This window comes from Myotis brandtii, unplaced genomic scaffold, assembly GCF_000412655.1.
Source record: "Myotis brandtii unplaced genomic scaffold, ASM41265v1 scaffold225, whole genome shotgun sequence".
Classification (NCBI taxonomy): domain Eukaryota; kingdom Metazoa; phylum Chordata; class Mammalia; order Chiroptera; family Vespertilionidae; genus Myotis; species Myotis brandtii.
Window position 1 is genome coordinate 2,818,384 of NW_005358435.1, and position 16,780 is coordinate 2,835,163.

A 16,780-nucleotide genomic window follows, 5' to 3' on the forward strand; every position below is an offset into this window, starting at 1 on the left:
CACTGGATGAGGCCAGGGATGCCGCTAAACGTTCTACAGTGCAGGCCAGACAACCCCACCTCCCACACACGCACAAAGCAAAGAATTATCTGGCCTCAAATTTCAATGCGTCTGAGTTGAGAAAACCTGCTCTGAATACACATCGGTTGTTACCACGATCAGGCTTGCTTCCTGGCTTTTGCACGGTAGTGGTCACCTGGCCACACGTCTGTGGACACGTGTACTCCTGCAAGATGTATTTCCAGAGTCGCGTCTGCACTCAGATGCTGTGGCTCTTGAATGCCCCAAGAGGTCTTCTCCAGCTTGTCTCAAGTTCTTAACTAGGAGGCTGACATGCCTGTACCCAGGGGAGCTGTGAGAAGGAGCAGGACGGCCATTGGCCCCCAGCCCAGTGGCAATGCTGCTGCCGCCAGCACACTCGCAGGACGGCCCCCAGTGCTTACGGCCCCGCAGGCACTCTACTTAGATCACTCCATGCTCCGGAACCCCCCAGGGCAGGCGCTGCCATCGCCCTGTGTCACATGGGGAAACAGGCTGCGAGGCAGTACCGGAGCCTGAACGCCCCAAACCAGACGCTCTCCCCACACCTCACTGCTCCGGCCGAGGCTGCACCTCAGAATCACAGGGGGAGCGCCCAAGAAGCCAGAGTCCCGGGTGCTCCACTGGCCCAGGAAGGCAGCCTCGGTTCTGGAATCAAACAGATCTTGGCTCCTCCACCTCCTGGCTGTGTGACCTGGGGCCAGTGACGTTATCTCTCTGAGCCTCAGGTTTGTCCTTTGAAAAAAGAGCAGCATTAGTTACTCTCTCAGGCGGTGGCCAGGAGGATTTAGTGAACGCCCTGCATTGCAGGCTGAGCATGGGGCCTGGTGTACAGTAAGCACACACGTGTGTGTGTGCTCTTAAATTGATTCTGATGTGCCCAGCTAGTTGTCCATCCATCCATCCATTCATTCATCCATCCATCCATCCATCCATCCATCCATCCATCCATCCATCCATCTATCCAATCATCCAATCATCCACATTCATCATCAATCCACCTACCCTTTCACCCCTCCACCATTTATTCATCTAATAAACACCTGCCAACTATTTCCTTTTCGGAAACCCTATGCTGGACTCAGAGGCACTTGAAACAAATAAGACGTGGTCCTTGACACCAGAGAGCTCCCCGAACAGTGGGAGAGGCAAACATGATGGAGGGCAAGGACTCATTCATTCATTTCTTCCGCTCATATTCCCTGCTGCCGCCGATGTGTCAAGCTGTGTTAGGCCCCGGGGAACAAAGATGAAGGCGGCGAGGTCCTCGGGCTCCCATTCTAACGAGAGACAGAAGTAAATACGAACCAGCCAGGAAGTGCGTGTTCCGTCATCATCTCACTCGTTCAGCACATCTGCTGATGCCTCCCACAGCCTGGGCGCTGGGGACCCCAGGATGGAGGGTTTGGCCTTACCCACCGGGAGCACAGTCCAGTGGAGGAGCAAGCCCAGTGGGGAGCTTCAGCAGGATGTGATATGAGCTGCAATTAGCGAGAGGGCAGGGGTGCATAGAAGCAAGGAAGGTGGCCAAGGGAGCTTTCTGGAGGAGGCGGGGCCTGGTCCGAGCCTGAAGGTGGACCTCACAACCGGTTTGCATCCCTTCCCTTTCCCAACGTGAAGGTCAGACTCAGGGGCCCCCACGACACCCCCCACCCCCAACCAGCCCTTGTGAGGAGAGAACTCCAACCCTGTCTCGGGGCAAGGCCCTGGGCAGCCGGCCGGGTGAACCTTGGAGACCGTCCCACAGTGGCCAAGGTCCACTGGTGACATTGAGGTTGTTTGTACAAATGTGCTCCGCTGTTCCAGGCAGTCTTGTTCACAGAAAACAACAAGCCTGCTGGCACACTTATGGTGGGGCGCAGAGGGGGCTGAGAGTGTCTACCGTGCCCAGTGCCCCGGGGAGTGAGGACACTGGTGCCCGTGGGAGGGGACGGAGATAAAGGCAGAGCCTGGCCCGGAGATGGGGGCAGGGCCCCATCAGGTAGGCCCTCCTGGGCTTTGGGAAGAACTCGGGTTTGATTCAAATGGGGAGCATTTGAGCTGGGTTCAAAGGGATTAAAACACAAGATTCCAAACCTCCAGATAGCTTATGCATTCATTCAACCAATATCTGAGCACCTACTCTGTTCCAGGCACCTGGGAAGCCAGGGTAAACATAACAGACATAGACTCTGCCTTCCCCGGAGCAGAGGGGACACAGACCCTAAATCAATGACTCACGCAAGGAAACAGACAGCTATAAGCACCATCAGGGCAGGTTTCTTTAAGATGCTATGTAAACAGCTGGTTTAGTACTTCATCCAGCCAGTATTTATTGAGCACCATGTCAGGTACTGTGCTGGGTTCAGGGATGAGCAATACAGACCCCACCCCTGCCCTCAAGGAGCTGGCATTCCAGTGGAGAAGACAAACCTATAAATAATCAACAACCACACAGTGGGGTAGGCGGAGAGGCTGTGGAAGCAGGGAAGGCTTCCTGGAGGAAGCGGGCGAGCAGGAGTTAGGTGAGAAATTGTGCAGGTGAGGACAGGTGGGGTATCTCCGGTTGGTTATCTGCTGGGCCGAGGAAGGAGTGGGGGAGGAGGTGCTGCAGCCGGGAGAGAAGGTCAAGACCCATTGGAAGGAGACCTAAGGGAGTGGACACTGCCCTCAGAGGAGCCTCGGAGGGCAGAGGGCATCTGCAGGGCTCCTGCGATCTCTCCATCTCTGCCCGGCTGCCTCCTCCTTCGGTCTCTCCCTGTGTCTTTGTCAGAGTCTGAGTCTCAGATTCTCTCACTGTCTCTCTCAGCCTCTCAGTTCCTCTCTGACTCTCTTTCTCGGCTCTGGTCCTCCTCGCGAGATGTCAGTAAGAGACAAGGATACTAGGAAAAATCCCGGGCGGGTGGGCAGGAAGCGAGGTCAGGGGCACAAGGACAGCTGAGCACAGGGACAGGCGGTGACTAAATGTTCTGTTTTGGAAAGACAGCTCTGGTCAGGGGCGAAGGTGGCTGACCACGAAACCCGATAACCTGGCCAAACTCTGCTCTCGCCAGCCCTCTCGCCAGCAGCCCCATGACCCCTGGATGCGGCACAGAATTTTTCCACAGGGAGGGGGACCGGGGTAAAATGGCCCAGGGGCGGCTTCTCCTCTAGCCAACGGGCCCAACAGGAAGGGACAGAAATAAAGAACAGTGAATTCTCAAGCGAGCCCTCCGTGTGATTTAGAATAGGAAAGCCCTGCTTATCTCTACATGCTTTTCAGAGGTTTAACAATTTATTAAGCACCGTCTGTGAGCCAGGCACTGTGCTGGTACTCACTGCTGAGTCTCTCAAGTAGAGCATTGTTGTTTAAGACCATGGACTCTGGAGCCAGGCAGCCTGAGTGTGAGCCCTGGTTTTGTAAACTACTAGCTCTGTGACCCTGTATAACTTACTAAACCGCTTTCTTCATGCATAAAATGGGAAGGAAATAGCACCTGTCTCATACATTTGAGATCCAGATTAGTATTAGCTCATACAGGTCAAGTGCCTGGACTGGTGCGTGGCACAGAGTAAGTACTCAACAAAACTCAAGCTATTATCATGCGAGCCTTGTGATGGAAGAACTAATGCTAAGGAGGCAGAGGAAGTCAGGAAATCCCTGCTTCATTGCCTCCTAGCTCCGTGGCCTTGATCAAGTGTCACAATCTCTCTGAGCATCAATTTCTTACAGTGAAGATGGTCTTGGTGCTCACCTCACCACGCTTTGAGAGGTTCTGTGTACATGTCGGTGGAGAGCATTGAGGTCACAGGTGCAGAAAATAAGGCCCAAAGATGTTCCTTAGGTTTATTTCATGTGTCCAGCAGGCTCGGGGTCCCCAGAACACCTATGATGTGCGGGGTCCTGTGCTCTTCCTGTCCTGAAAGACAGTAGCGAACAGTTGAAGAAGAAGGGAACCCCCTTGGCACCCAGCTTTGGTTATCACAGGCATTATCAACCCATTTCACAGAGGTGGAAACTGAGGTTTGGGGAGGGAAAGAGGCTGATCAAGGTAAAAGGTTCACGAGCACCTTATCCCCTGAGCTGCTCTTGATCTGAACTCTGATGACAACGCCACCACTTCCTATGCCGTCAGAGGCAACCAGAGGCTCCTTCTCTCTCACACACAGCTGCATGCCCCTGCCTCAGTGTCCCCAGCACCGGCCCTGGGGCTGGCCTCAGAAATGTTGGCACTGGACAGAATTCACAAGCCCAAAGAGCTGTGCTGTTCCTGAATGACCTCCCTCCAGCCTCAGCCTCAGCCTGTTTCCTTATCCTCTTTCAGCCAGTTGGAGAACTCATCTTGGCCCTCAAACCCCTGAGCGCTCCCCTCGCTACCAAGGCAAGAAGCAGGTGACAAGCACAGGCAGCGTGGAGGAAGGGACAGAATGAGGTCTGGAGCCCCAGAACCCTGGGTCCTCCTGCGTGGCTGTGTGACTTTGGGCGTGGGCACTTCTCTCTGAGCCTCAGTTTCTGCATGTGTAGAATGGGTGCAATCTCATAATACCCACCCCTTCAGTTGATGTGCAGAATGGAAAGAGCAGGGTACAGCCCTAGCCATGGGGCAGGTGCTCAGAAAGTGACAACTGCCCCTACTATGTGAACCCTCGCTCTCTACCCCAATCCCTTAAGCCCAATTTGGCTCTTCATGGTCAATGGTGAGCTTCTCAGGAGACAGTAGAGTGGTTCAGAGCATGACTGTCTGAGGTCAAATCCTGTCTTTGCCACTTATGATCCCAGACAGTGACTTAACCTCTCTGGGCCTTAGTTGTTCCATTCATGAGACAGATGTAATAATAGTTCCCACATTTCAAATTGTTGTGATGACCAAATGAGTGCACAAATGCAAAGGCTAGAATCTTGCCAGGCGCATGGTGGGGGCTACAGAATGTCTGCTGCTCTTCATTGATTGGGGAGAGGACCTGGTGGCTTCTCTACAATTTACAAGGGACTCGGGGCCAAGGATGAAATGGGAGACCTGCGGAGAAACCCCGATCTGAATGAGCAGGGATTTCAGAAAGCAAGGTCCGTCGTATTGGGGAAGCAGGTCCCACGTGGCCCTGGGGGGCGGGGGGAGGGGCTGCTCCACATCCGTCCTCCGTGGGAGCCGGCATCGTGCTCGGGCATCTCAAGCACGGAGATGCTCAGCCTGGAACCGGAGTCATCGTGATTTGTGATTTTTATCACACGTGGTCCAGCAGTGTGTCCTGTCAGCTCCACCTCCAAAACCCATCCAGAAGGTAGGGTCATGGCCTTCTCCCCACCTTCCCAGCCACCCCCGGGGCCCAGTCACCATCATCCTTTGCCTGGACCATTGCAGTCACCTCATCCCTGGTTGTCCCCTTCCCTCTTTGCCCCTGGCAGTCCATTTCCCACACAGAGCCGGATGTTCTTTCAGAACCAAGATGACCATGCTCTCCTCCGCTCAGGACCTTCCATGGCTCCCATCTACCCCAGAGAAAAGCCCAGGTCCTCCCATTGACTCCCAAGATGCTGCACAATCTGCCCCCTGATCTCTACCCTCACTTCCTCCCAGGTGGCCCTCCCTCAGGCTGCCCAGCCATCACACATCATCACACATGCCAGGCAGAATCCAGCCTCGGGGCCTTTGCACTTGCGGTTCCTCTGCCAGGAATGCTCTTCCTCCAGTTACCTCCATTGCTCAATCCCTCACATCTTTCAAGTCTGTCCTCAAATATTTGCTCGACAAGGTCTCCCCTGGCTCCCGCGTTTAGATCTGTGCCTCTCCGAGGCTCTCCATCTCCCTCCTGGTTTATTCGTTTATTTTTAAAAATATGTTTTTATTGATTTCTAGAGTGAGAGGAAGGGAGAGGGACAGAGAGAGAGAAACATCAATAGAGAAACATCATCGATTAGCTGCCTCTTGCATGCCCCGATGGAGCCCACCGCCTGAGCATGTGCCCTGACCGGGAATTGAACCAGTGACCTTTGGGTCAACATGTGCCCTGACTGGGAATCGAACCAGTGACCTCTGGGTCAACATGTGCCCTGACAGGGAATCTAACCTGGGTCGATGCTCAACCACTGAGCCCCAGCGGCTGGGCCTGGTTTATTTTTCTCCTTAGTACTTAACTGCCATCTGAAACACAATATATTTAATTTACCTATTAATGTTTACCTACCTCTCCGCCCCCAACTCCAACATGTCAGCTTCATGAGGACTTCCGTTGGGAAGCCAGAGCGAGGAGCAGGTTTTGGATGTGTTCAGTGGGAGTTGCTCCGAGAGCTGGCTAAGGCTGGCACAATTCCAGGGACTCGGGGCCCAGCAGAGTGACACACGGAGCTCCGACTTCTTAACATTCTTAATTCGAATGCCAGGACTGCCACGAATTCACCAGGGAACTTTATACTTGTGAGTGGCCGCACTCCCCAGCCTCAGTTTCCCCACATGTAAATGGAATGATGATCCCTCCCTCCCAAGGCTCAGTGAGCTAATGCCTCTGAAGCGCCTGGCACCCAGTAGGCACTCAATCAGAGCTTGTTCCTCCCGTGGCCAACCCCTCCTCCCCCCATGCTAGCTGTCCCCCAGGGGACTGTGCTGTGAGCCTTATTTTTAACTGTGGCTCCAGCGGGCTGGACAGCGGCTCTGAAGGCCGTAGGAAGACCACCAGGTGAGCAACATCCCCCAGTCACGACCCCAGCTGACCACGGCGTGAAAACACCAGGGGAGGCCGCCCCGCGTTCATGCTCTGCCCGGTAACCCTTTATGCAAAACCGTGTCATGTCACCCGATGCTGTTTATAAACTTAGTGCTGACCTTTCCCAAGCAGGCCAGTGGGGGTGGGGCTCAGCCCAGTCTCCTCACCCCCACCAGGAACTGTTGGTGGCCCACATTCACACAAAGTCGGGGGTCTGGCCTCTAGCCAGACTTTGCCCACTCGTTTCAACACCTCCGAGTGCTTGCAGCTGACCAGCCCTGGGGTATTTTTAAACCCTGGCCTTGGCCAACCTCTTTGTTACATTCCGGTTGGTCAGGGCTTGGATTGAGTGCACGCGGCAGTTAGGGTAGCTGGGCAGTTCAACAACAAACATTTAAGCCAATTCCAGAGCCTGTGGGCCTACTGTGTGCCCGACCCTATAGAAGGCATGGAGCCCCAAGGCGGCTTAATTCATAGAGCCTGTCCTCAAGATGGCCTCAATCTGGTGGGGACACCATGGCAAGAGTTAGAATGGAGGCTAAGATGGCAATGACAACTCAAATCTGTGCAGGCCCAGCAGTAAATGAATGAAGAGAGTCTGGTGTGAGGCAGCAGGGAAGGGTGGGGACTGTGGTGAACTGGGCAAGCTCGCGCCCTGCCTGAAGGGGGTGACTGCCGCTCAGCCTGACCTCTGTCATCATGAGAGAATCGGGCCCAGTGTGCCCAGAGCTTCTGACTTTTCAAGAGAGGCTGCAAATCTAGGTTTATGTGGGATTTCATGCAAAAATCTCTTGACTTTTAAATTTTGGCAACACATTTTTTTTTTAAATGTTAAAAACATTCCGAGAGCCAAATGAAACCCATTTGTGGGCTGGACTCAGCCCACAGAGCCAAGGTGATGGAGGCGAACAGTTTGTGCTTTCTGAGGCAAACAGATGCATTACAACATGTTCAACAAATACCGGCTGAGCACCTACTGTGGGCTCCTCCTCCTAGTCTAGGGAACAGCAGGGAACGAGACGGACAAGCCTCCTGTCTCCATGTTGCCTACATCCAGTGGTGTGCTGGAGCTGGCTCACGCTGGCTCACGGATTCTGCAAACTGCCTGTTCTACACGGCCATCATTTAGAAATTAAATTACATGAACTTACAAGTAAATAATTATAATAAAAATTAAGGTAACAACTACTCAAAACTCATCACTTTCTATTTTACTATTGTCTGTGTTCTAGAGGTTATTGACATCGACTATATCATATTGTATCACAGACCATATTACAAGGTGAAAATAGTACAGAACTGTGTGCCTCTGCCCATCTCTTCCCAATCTCACGTTCAGCGAGTCATGTTGGCGGCTTGAAATCGGCCTTGGTGAGAGTGTGTACACCACGGAAATTGGCAAATGTAAACATCAGAACTCCCCCTTGCCGAGAGCCAGTGGTTAAACATTTAGCAGCAAACTTTAGGATAAAACAAATGTACTGATAAGATGTGTAACAGTCAGATAGAAATGATTGCAATGAAGGAAAATAAAGTCAGTCGAGGGATAGGTGGTGATGGAGGGGAGCATTTTAGACAGGCAGGTCATGGATGTCTTCTCTGAGCAGATGATAGTTGAGCAGAGACCTGAATGAAGTGAGAGAGTGAGCCAGAAAGATATCCGACAGAAGAAGGTTCGGGCGAAGGGAACAGCAAGTTTCTGCCTAGGGACAGGATCAAGCTTGCTAGTTCAGGAACAGGGAGGAGGCAAGTGTGACAAGAGCAGAGTGAGTGAGGGCAGGAGGTGGGCAAAGGTCAGATCATACAAGGTCTTATGGGCCACATTTGAGGAGGAGGGATTTTATTCTACTATGAATGGGGAGTCCTAGAGGGTTTTGAGCAGGAGTATGATGTGGTTTTCTATCTTTTAAATTTTTTTCTCTGACCATGATGAGTGGAGTAGAGCAAAGCCAGAAGCCAAGAGACTAGGGAGGGACAACTGGCACAGCCCAGGTAGATGGTGGCCACCTGCACTGTAATAGTAGTTGGAAGGGAGGATGGTCAAGGGAATATTCTGGAACCTTTGGTTTCTGGATATCCATCACATGGAAGGGCCAGGAGGTCACTTCCCAGGACTAAGGGGTGAGCAAGTTGAACACAGCATGGTGGGGATTTGGGTGTTTGTGGTAAATGAGTAACCATCCTCTAGGGAGAGGCTGGGAGGACATGGGGTCTGGCCCTGGGACTTGGGCCAGCCCAGTTCCCTCTTACAGTCTGAGTTCAAAGGCATGTTGTTCTGCCATCTACTTGCAATATGATCTTGGGCCAATCCTGTATCTTTCTGAGCCTCAATTTCCTTATCTGTACAAAGGGATAATATTGGCACCTATACCAGTGTCACTCACTGCCTCCTGGAATTGTTGGGACAAAAGGAGATAAAACAGATCAGTAATTTAGCCCAGTGTCTGGTTCATGCTATACTCCTAATAAATGCCAGCTGTCAATCATTAGTTACAAAGTTATTAATTATGGAGCCCTTACTGTATGCCAGACTTTATGCTGCATGCACTACCGCATTTAAGCTTCATGCCTTCCCTGTGAGTGAGGGCTAGCATTACCAACTCCATTTCACAGACAGGGTTGGCCCGGCTTGCCCAAGGTAAAACTGCTAGTAGGGAACACAGCTGGGTCTGACCTCAAAACCTGCTCGAGCATTCATCCTGGATTCTGCCTCCTGTGCATTGAATCAGCTCCAGAATTTTGGGAAACAGCAGTCCACATGACCCCCAGCATCTGTCCACACCAGTGGGGGCCCCTGCCTTTCCCAGAGCCAGTCAAATCAGGGTACACCCTTGGTCTGGGGTGTTGACAGGACACAGATGCTGGCTGCCTCAGGGCAGCAAAGGGTCTGGAGAAGCAGAGCATCCTAGGCCAGCCCTGGGCCTTCCTCTGGAATCAGGAGTCCAGCAGGCACTCATGTCCCATCAGTAAACGAGCCCCAAAATAGCTCTTTGGGCCCGTCCAGGGCAACAGGACCAGGACGTCCTGTTCCCACTGGCTCTGGCCAGAGAGTAACCATGTACTTGGCCTTCCCCAGTGCAGTCTGCTGGGAGGGTGGGCAGAGCTCCTCCTGCCTGAGGACTCATGGGAACGAGCTAGGTCCCCAGGCACCAATGCCTGACCTGGGACAGTGAAGCTTCCTGAATATGCTGCTGGTGCAGATGACTGTAGGTGGAACTGGGCCAACGCCTTTTATCTTAGTAGCAGCCCCCCCCCCCCCCCCCCCCCCCGGGCGCTGGAGTCTGACGGATGTGGGTTCAAATTCCAGCTTGGCCATTTCCTAGCTGCGTGACTTTGGATAAGTCACTTCCCCACCGAGCCTCGGTTTTCTCGCCTGGAAAATGGGGGTAAATATCTCATAGGGTTGCTGACTCAGTGAGTTTATGTCGACAAAGAACAGTTTGTAGGCTTTGAAGATTTATGCCTCTGCAGTGTGAGCCCCACCAGGGCAGGGACCTTTGTCTGTGTTTACTGATGAACTCCAAGGCACAACTATTTGTTGAGTAAATGGATGGATGGATGGATGGATGGATGGATGGATGGAAATGCCAGGTACATAGCAAGTGCTCGAAAACACTTAAAATTTCTCAACGTCTCCACGGGCATTTGAAAAAGAGAAACCTGAGCATCGATGTGACTCACAAACGGAGGGGAAAGTTAGAGTGAGTCCAGGGAAAGAAAACCAAATGCCACACACAAAGCACAGGAGCAACCTGCAAGGGAGCTGAGGCCGCCCAGAGCGGGCATCGTGGGGACGGGAGAGGCTGGAGGCACCTGCCCCTTAGCACCGCATCCTGGCGGGCAGCAGCTCTTCACCTGCGGCCAACTGGGTTGTCCCCGTGAGCAGGGACGCGGGGACTCCCGCGCTTCTACCTCTAAGGAGCTGATGGGAAGGGGAAGAAGTTGGGTGACTCAAAGCTGCATATGTGTAATAATCAGCAGCAATGAGGATTCACCCTCCTAAGCCCTTGCCCATGCCCAGCACCGGCCTTTGCATGTGCTAATGCCCTGAATGCCTGAGACAACCCTAGGAGACGGGTACTCTCATTATTCCCACTTTACAGATAACAACACCAAGTCCAGAAAGGGGGTGTGGGCTGCCCAAGGTCACAGGGACAGTGAGTGTCAAGCCCCTGCCCCAGCACTCCACACAGGTGACCCCATCCAGTTCTCCAGGCGCACAGGCTCCTGTTGCCTGGGGCCTACCCGAACTGTCCCTCCCTCGGAGCATCTGCCCTGTCTTGTTATTTTGCCAACATCAGCACTTCCTCGGGCCCCTCCTTGCACACCCTCCTCAGGGAGCTTCCCCTGCCTCCCCACAGGGCGCCTCCCCTGCCTCCCCACACCTCCAGCTCCTGCTGTCATTTCTGGGCTCTGACAGTTGTACACTGGTCTGTCCTCAGGATCTTGGGGGCAGGGGAGAGATCTGCATTTCCTCTGGAACCCAGAGCCCAGCACAGAGTGGGCTGAGTCGGAAATTGTTTATGGAGCAAACACACCCATGGGTACAGCTGTGTACCAGGAGCTCGGACCCTCAGAGCCTCACATCCAGAATCGCACCTGGGACTGGCGATGGGTGCAGGGGACGCTATGATCACCAAGTCTCAGGCCACACTCTGGGCCCTCAGTGCTGCTCTCTGCTCCGTTCCCAGAGGCCAGGCAGCAGGGAGGGGAGACCTGGAAAAGAACCTGGACCCAGGGCCATTCTCTCAGCCCCCCGCCCCTCGCCCCCACCTTAGCCTCTGGCTATTCGGCAGTCCCCAGGGAAGCTCCCAGAGCCACTGGCCAGGCTTCCTTGGGAGTAATATGGAGGAAAGTCCTCTGTTGGTGCTAATCTTTGCCTAGAATTTACCTCTTCCCAACATCAAACAGGCCCCGGTTTCTGGCCTTGTGGCCGGCATGGCCCTTGGCTCATGCAGAGATTTCAAACAGCTGTCCTTTGTCATCTCCCTGGACTTGAGGTCTGGGCATTTTTCGGTCTCTGCCTGAGGCTGTCCTGAGACTCCCCAAGCCATTGTCAATAACAGCGTCCAATTAGACCTACCATGTGCCAGGCCCTGGTGGGCACCGGCTCATTTAACCCTTAATCCCTCGAGGCGATGCCAGGGCAGATTCAGATTTAGATCGGCTGAGGTCACTTGCCCAAAGTCACACCACCGTGAACCGGCGGCTTCAAAGCCACACTGTGAACCCTGCGCCATGTGGTTTCTCTCCGTCAGCGGCTGGGTGGGGAGGTATTTCTGTTCTTCACGAGAAACTTCACCTCCTTCCGCCAGTTCACGGCCAGGGCAGAAGCCCGAGACCTACACTTCCCATAGTTCCCAGTCTGCGGGCTCCTTCCTGGGATAGGGGCTGAGTTATTAACGGGCCGGAGCCCCTTCTCTCAGTCCTTGTGTGGGGTTCCAGGTGGGGACATCTTCCCGTCTTTCTCCCCATCAAGTCTCCGAGGAAAAGGCCAGACGGGGTCTAAGGTGGACGTTTCGGGCCGAGTTCAGGCTTTGGGGTCTGAGATTCCACACGCCCAGGGAAAGGGTGGAGTTGCCCAACTCGAATTTGGCTGGTTCTTATCAGCTTCAGAGGCAGGCAGTGAAATCAAAGGAGGCCAGGGCTGTTTGTTGACTTTTTTCCTCCTTTTTGGCAAAAGGAATCAAAACAAAGCCTCTGCCCTGCCCACATCCTCTCTCCTTTTCTTCCTCTTTTCCTCCTCTTCCTCAGGAGCCTGACAACCCAAAACCCTAAAGTTGAGAGAGAGGGTTTTGTTACCCCCACACTATTGCCACCATCTCCCTGGTGTGACTCTGCACTGAGCCCTGGGCCCTGCGTGTCGTGGGAAAGGTGGCACAGAGTCCAGCAAGTGATGAATGACAGCTCTTATTCTCTCTCTTGACAGAGGAAGAAACTGAGGCACTGAGAGGGGAGCTCACGCTTCAGAGACCATTCAAGGTTCTTTGACTCCCAAGGCCATGCTCTTAACCATTCCTCAAGCTACATCCCTCCTCCAGAACTGTATCGCCACCAAGAAAAATAAAAGAGTGCAAAGGCGACTAACCGCAGAACTCCAACTTCAAATGTTCCCTGAGCTCAGCGGCTCCAAACTCCAATGACTTCAGTGCCCAGGCAAGACACAGGAATAACAGAAGGCAGTCAGGTGGGAGGCAGTAGGGAGTGGTGGGGACTGTGGTGAATTGTAATGCCCCTGAGTTTCGAACCACCACCAGCCCATGGCTGCCTTGGGAAATGAGGGCCCGGTGCCGCCAGGGTTTTCAGGCAAGCTAAAAATACAGATGTTTTCTGTGAAATCCCTGGATTTTTTTTTTTTTTAGGTGGTGGAAGATAGGAGTCTATTTTTATGTTAGTGATAAATAAAATAAATGGACAGTGTGCTAGGCTGGTCTGCTAGATTAAATATTCCATTTTCCCAGTGAGTTGAAATGCCATTTTTATCATAATCCTCCCTACTGTTTTTCTATTTCATACTTTTCTTTATCGACTCCAAGATCATCTTATCCAATTAAAAAAATCCCGCAGGTCACTACCTGAAATTACATTACGTGTATATATGTTGGCAGAATTGTCCTTTTTTTTTTTTTAAACCCATTTTTTTTTATTAAATCTTTATTGTTCAGGTTACATTTGTTCCTCTTTTTTTCCCCCCCATAACTCCCCTCCTCCCAGTTCCCGCCCCACCCTCCGCCCTCACTCCCCACCCACTGTCCTCCTCCATAGGTGCACGATTTTTGTCCAGTTTCTTCCCGCATCTCCCATTCCCCTTTCCCCGCCAAGAATAGTCAGTCCATTCCCTTTCTATGTCCCTGATTCATTATAATCACCAGTTCATTCTGTACATCAGATTATTTATTCACTTGGTTCTTAGATTCACTTGTTGATAGATGCATGTTTGTTGTTCACAATTTGTATCTTTACCTTTTTCTTCTTCCTCTTCTTAAAGGATACCTTTCAGCATTTCGTATAATACTGGTTTAGTGGTGATGAACTCCTTTAGCTTTTCCTTATCTGTGAAGCTCTTTATCTGACCTTCACAGAATTGTCCTTTTAAGGATGTAAAGTTTTCCCATGTATTTACTCTCATCTTAGGTTCATGCCCTTAAGGGACATATGTTCTCTTTCTTCCAAAGTCTATTGATTTTTAAATGATGGTGAAATTCCAAACTATTGGAACTGCGGGAGCCAAGTAACACCTCTTATGGGCAGCGTTTGGCCTCGGGGCTCCCCCGTGTCCCCTGAGATTCAGGTGGCCTCACCCTGAGGTGGAGATGGAACATGCTGACATTCGTAGAAAACTAACTCTGTCCCAGGCGGGGAGATCTCCAGAGCCAGAGAAGCCAGGACAGGCTGGGCTGAGGAACTGCGGGGTGTCGGCTGCATGGCCCCCTCTGTGGCAGGCAGGGTGCCCGCTCAGAGGCACCGTCTTCCTACAGAGGCTCCAGCCGGCTCATTCCTGACCAGCGCTTTAAAGCAACAATTGAAACTAACCCATTTGTTTGTGTTGTGTGTTTTTCAAAAAGCAAATTTAAAATAAATAATAAGAAAACACAGTCAGTTGTCAAGTCATATCTATCGAGGCCTCCTAGTGCCAGGAGCTGCTCAAGGAGTCGTGGGCAGGGCGCACGGGACAGGTGCCTGCTTCCCGGTCTCCTGCTCTAGTGGACAATGTGGGCGAGAAGCCCAGAAACAGATGGGAAACCAAGGTACATCCTGGTGATGCTCGGCCAAGGAAGCGATGAATAGGAGATGGGATAAAGAGGGGCCGGAGGACCCCTGTAGCCAGGGGCTTGGAGAGACCCTCTGGGCAGAGCTGACATTTTGCTGAGACCCGAATGATGGGAAACTGAGAGCCACAGGGCCCCTGTCTCAGCGGCAACCGCGACACCCAGCAACAGCACGGTGACATTTGGGCGTGTATCCTACCAAACTCGATTGCCCACTTACATGTTTATATTTACATGTTGCTCATTTAATTCCTATTTTACGTGCTTGCATTTTCTAAAATACAAAAGTGGCCACATAGAGTTTCTTTTCCTACTCGAAGCCTCAGTTTCCCCATCTGTTAACTGGAGATGATCCTTGTAGCTGCTCCAGAGGGTAAAGATGATCCCCAACTAGGTGGCCGATGGGACATGATTGATCCAGAGATCAGCCATGATTAGCATGTTTATCGAATCACTTTTCAATGGCAGCCCTGAGAGGCGGTGGTTACCATTTCCGTTTTGCGGGGAGACTTTAAGGCTGAGACTGAGTCAGCTCCGGAGAGGGCAGCGTTATTCCCCGGCCCCAGGCTCTGCACCGTGAAACCTCAAGCACATCGCGCTAGCACTCCCTCCTCCTGGGAGAGGAAACCGAGGCTGAAAGCAGGGGCTTCTTTGGGGTTGTTGTTTTTCCCGCTCTGTGATGCTGTTCATTGTTGTGAATATCGCACTTATCTGATGTCACAGGTTTTAGGAACCCAAACCACAGACACAAATACGCTGTGTTATTCTTTGAAGGATTGTGCAGTGAGATAAGAAAGCTTGGTGCTGGGGGATATGGCGTGCGAGGACACAGGGCTTGTTTTTGCAAAATTAGGAGCGTCAGGGTTTGTTCTTAGGTTCAAAGTCGTCAGCATCTCTGGTGGGAGCTCAGTCACCGTCACCCAGGCCACACTGTGTGCATGGGGCCCTCACACCTTCCACAGTGCTGTCCGGAACAGCAGGCGGCGAGCACAGCGGGAAGCGGACCCAGCACCAGCGCACAGCACCGCATGTCCTGAGGATGCTGCAGAAACGCTGGGCTGCTGGGCTGCCTGGGAGCGGAGCATGCTAGTACTGCCCAACTTCTGCTAGATTCTGAGGGAACCCCCAAATCCTGTTTGGTTTTCCTGTGGCCTTTTGAGAATGTCACCCGAGCACCTGAATCCCCTCTCTGACCTAAGTGTCATGAAGCCTGTGAAAGCCAGCTTCCTGCTTCTGCCCTGGGCCCCATGCAGACTGTTAATCCACACGCTGCCAGAGGGATCCTGTAAAAGCCTAGGTAATGTCACCTCCCTCCTCTACTCAAACCCTCCCATGGCTCCCACTTTCTTCAGGGTCAAAGCCAAGTCCTGACTGTGGCCTATCAGGCCTCTGCCTTCCCAGGTCTTTCCCTCTCCTCCTGCACCCCCACCTCCTTCATCTCTCCCACTCAGTGCACTGGCCTCCACCAAGATGCTTTTGCCTCAAGGCCTTTGCACTCGCTGCTCCCTTATGTCCTTCACTGCAATGTCTAAATATCAGAGAAGCCATCCCTGACCCCACGAAATAGTGTCTCTTCCCCAAAATAACTCTCCCCTTACCCTCCCTGCTTTATTTTTCTCCATTGCTCTTTGTCACCACTTGACATGTTTCCAGATACCAGAGAAACACAGAAGTCCTCAGGAACCTAGGTCCAATGACAATAAACAAAAGAATACAAGGTTTGGGGTGTTTTGTTACACAGCATTATTGCCACCACAGATGACTGATGCATGTAGTGAGAATGGAGATGAGATTACAGTGAGCTCCGGAGAGAAGAGAATGGAATAAAAAAGCCCTGGTCAATAGGGGTGTGGCAGACACTGTCGATGGCCCAACCACAGACATTATCAACTGTTCTTTCTGGCTGAGATAATCCTCTTTTATTTAGGGGCATCAGTCTATATGCTCAAAGAAGGGGCCCCCTCCCTAGCCTGAGGAGGTAAGACAGGTCTCAGGACAGAAGCCCACACATTGGTGATGGTAGAGTAGAGAAGGAGAAAAGCACATGTCCTTGATAATGTCCCTGAGTCACACTGTATTGACCACCCTTGAACTACTTGTGGAAGACACTGCTCGGTGCCTACTCAATGCCCACTATCCCTTGTTTACTTGTTTACAGAACCCTGATTTTATTTGGAATGGCAATGGGCCAGCTAAAAGCACTCACTCTCCTAGACTCCCTGACAGCTAGGAGTGGCCGTGTGATCCAGGTAGAATCAATGAAAATTAAACCAAATTTGCCCAGCAGAAATCTCAGGAAAGCTTTTTGAAAACAG

General features: G+C 52.2%; 1 long non-coding RNA gene across 1 annotated transcript in view; it reads right to left on the reverse strand.

Moving 5' to 3' along the window:
• Positions 1-945, reverse strand: part of LOC106726096 — a 5,112-nt gene extending 4,167 nt beyond the window's left edge. Inside the window, exon 1 of the long non-coding RNA XR_001362111.1 lies at positions 154-945. This is a non-coding gene — a long non-coding RNA (uncharacterized LOC106726096). The remainder of the gene's footprint in view (positions 1-153) is intronic.
• Between the last annotated feature and the right edge of the window lie 15,835 nt (positions 946-16,780).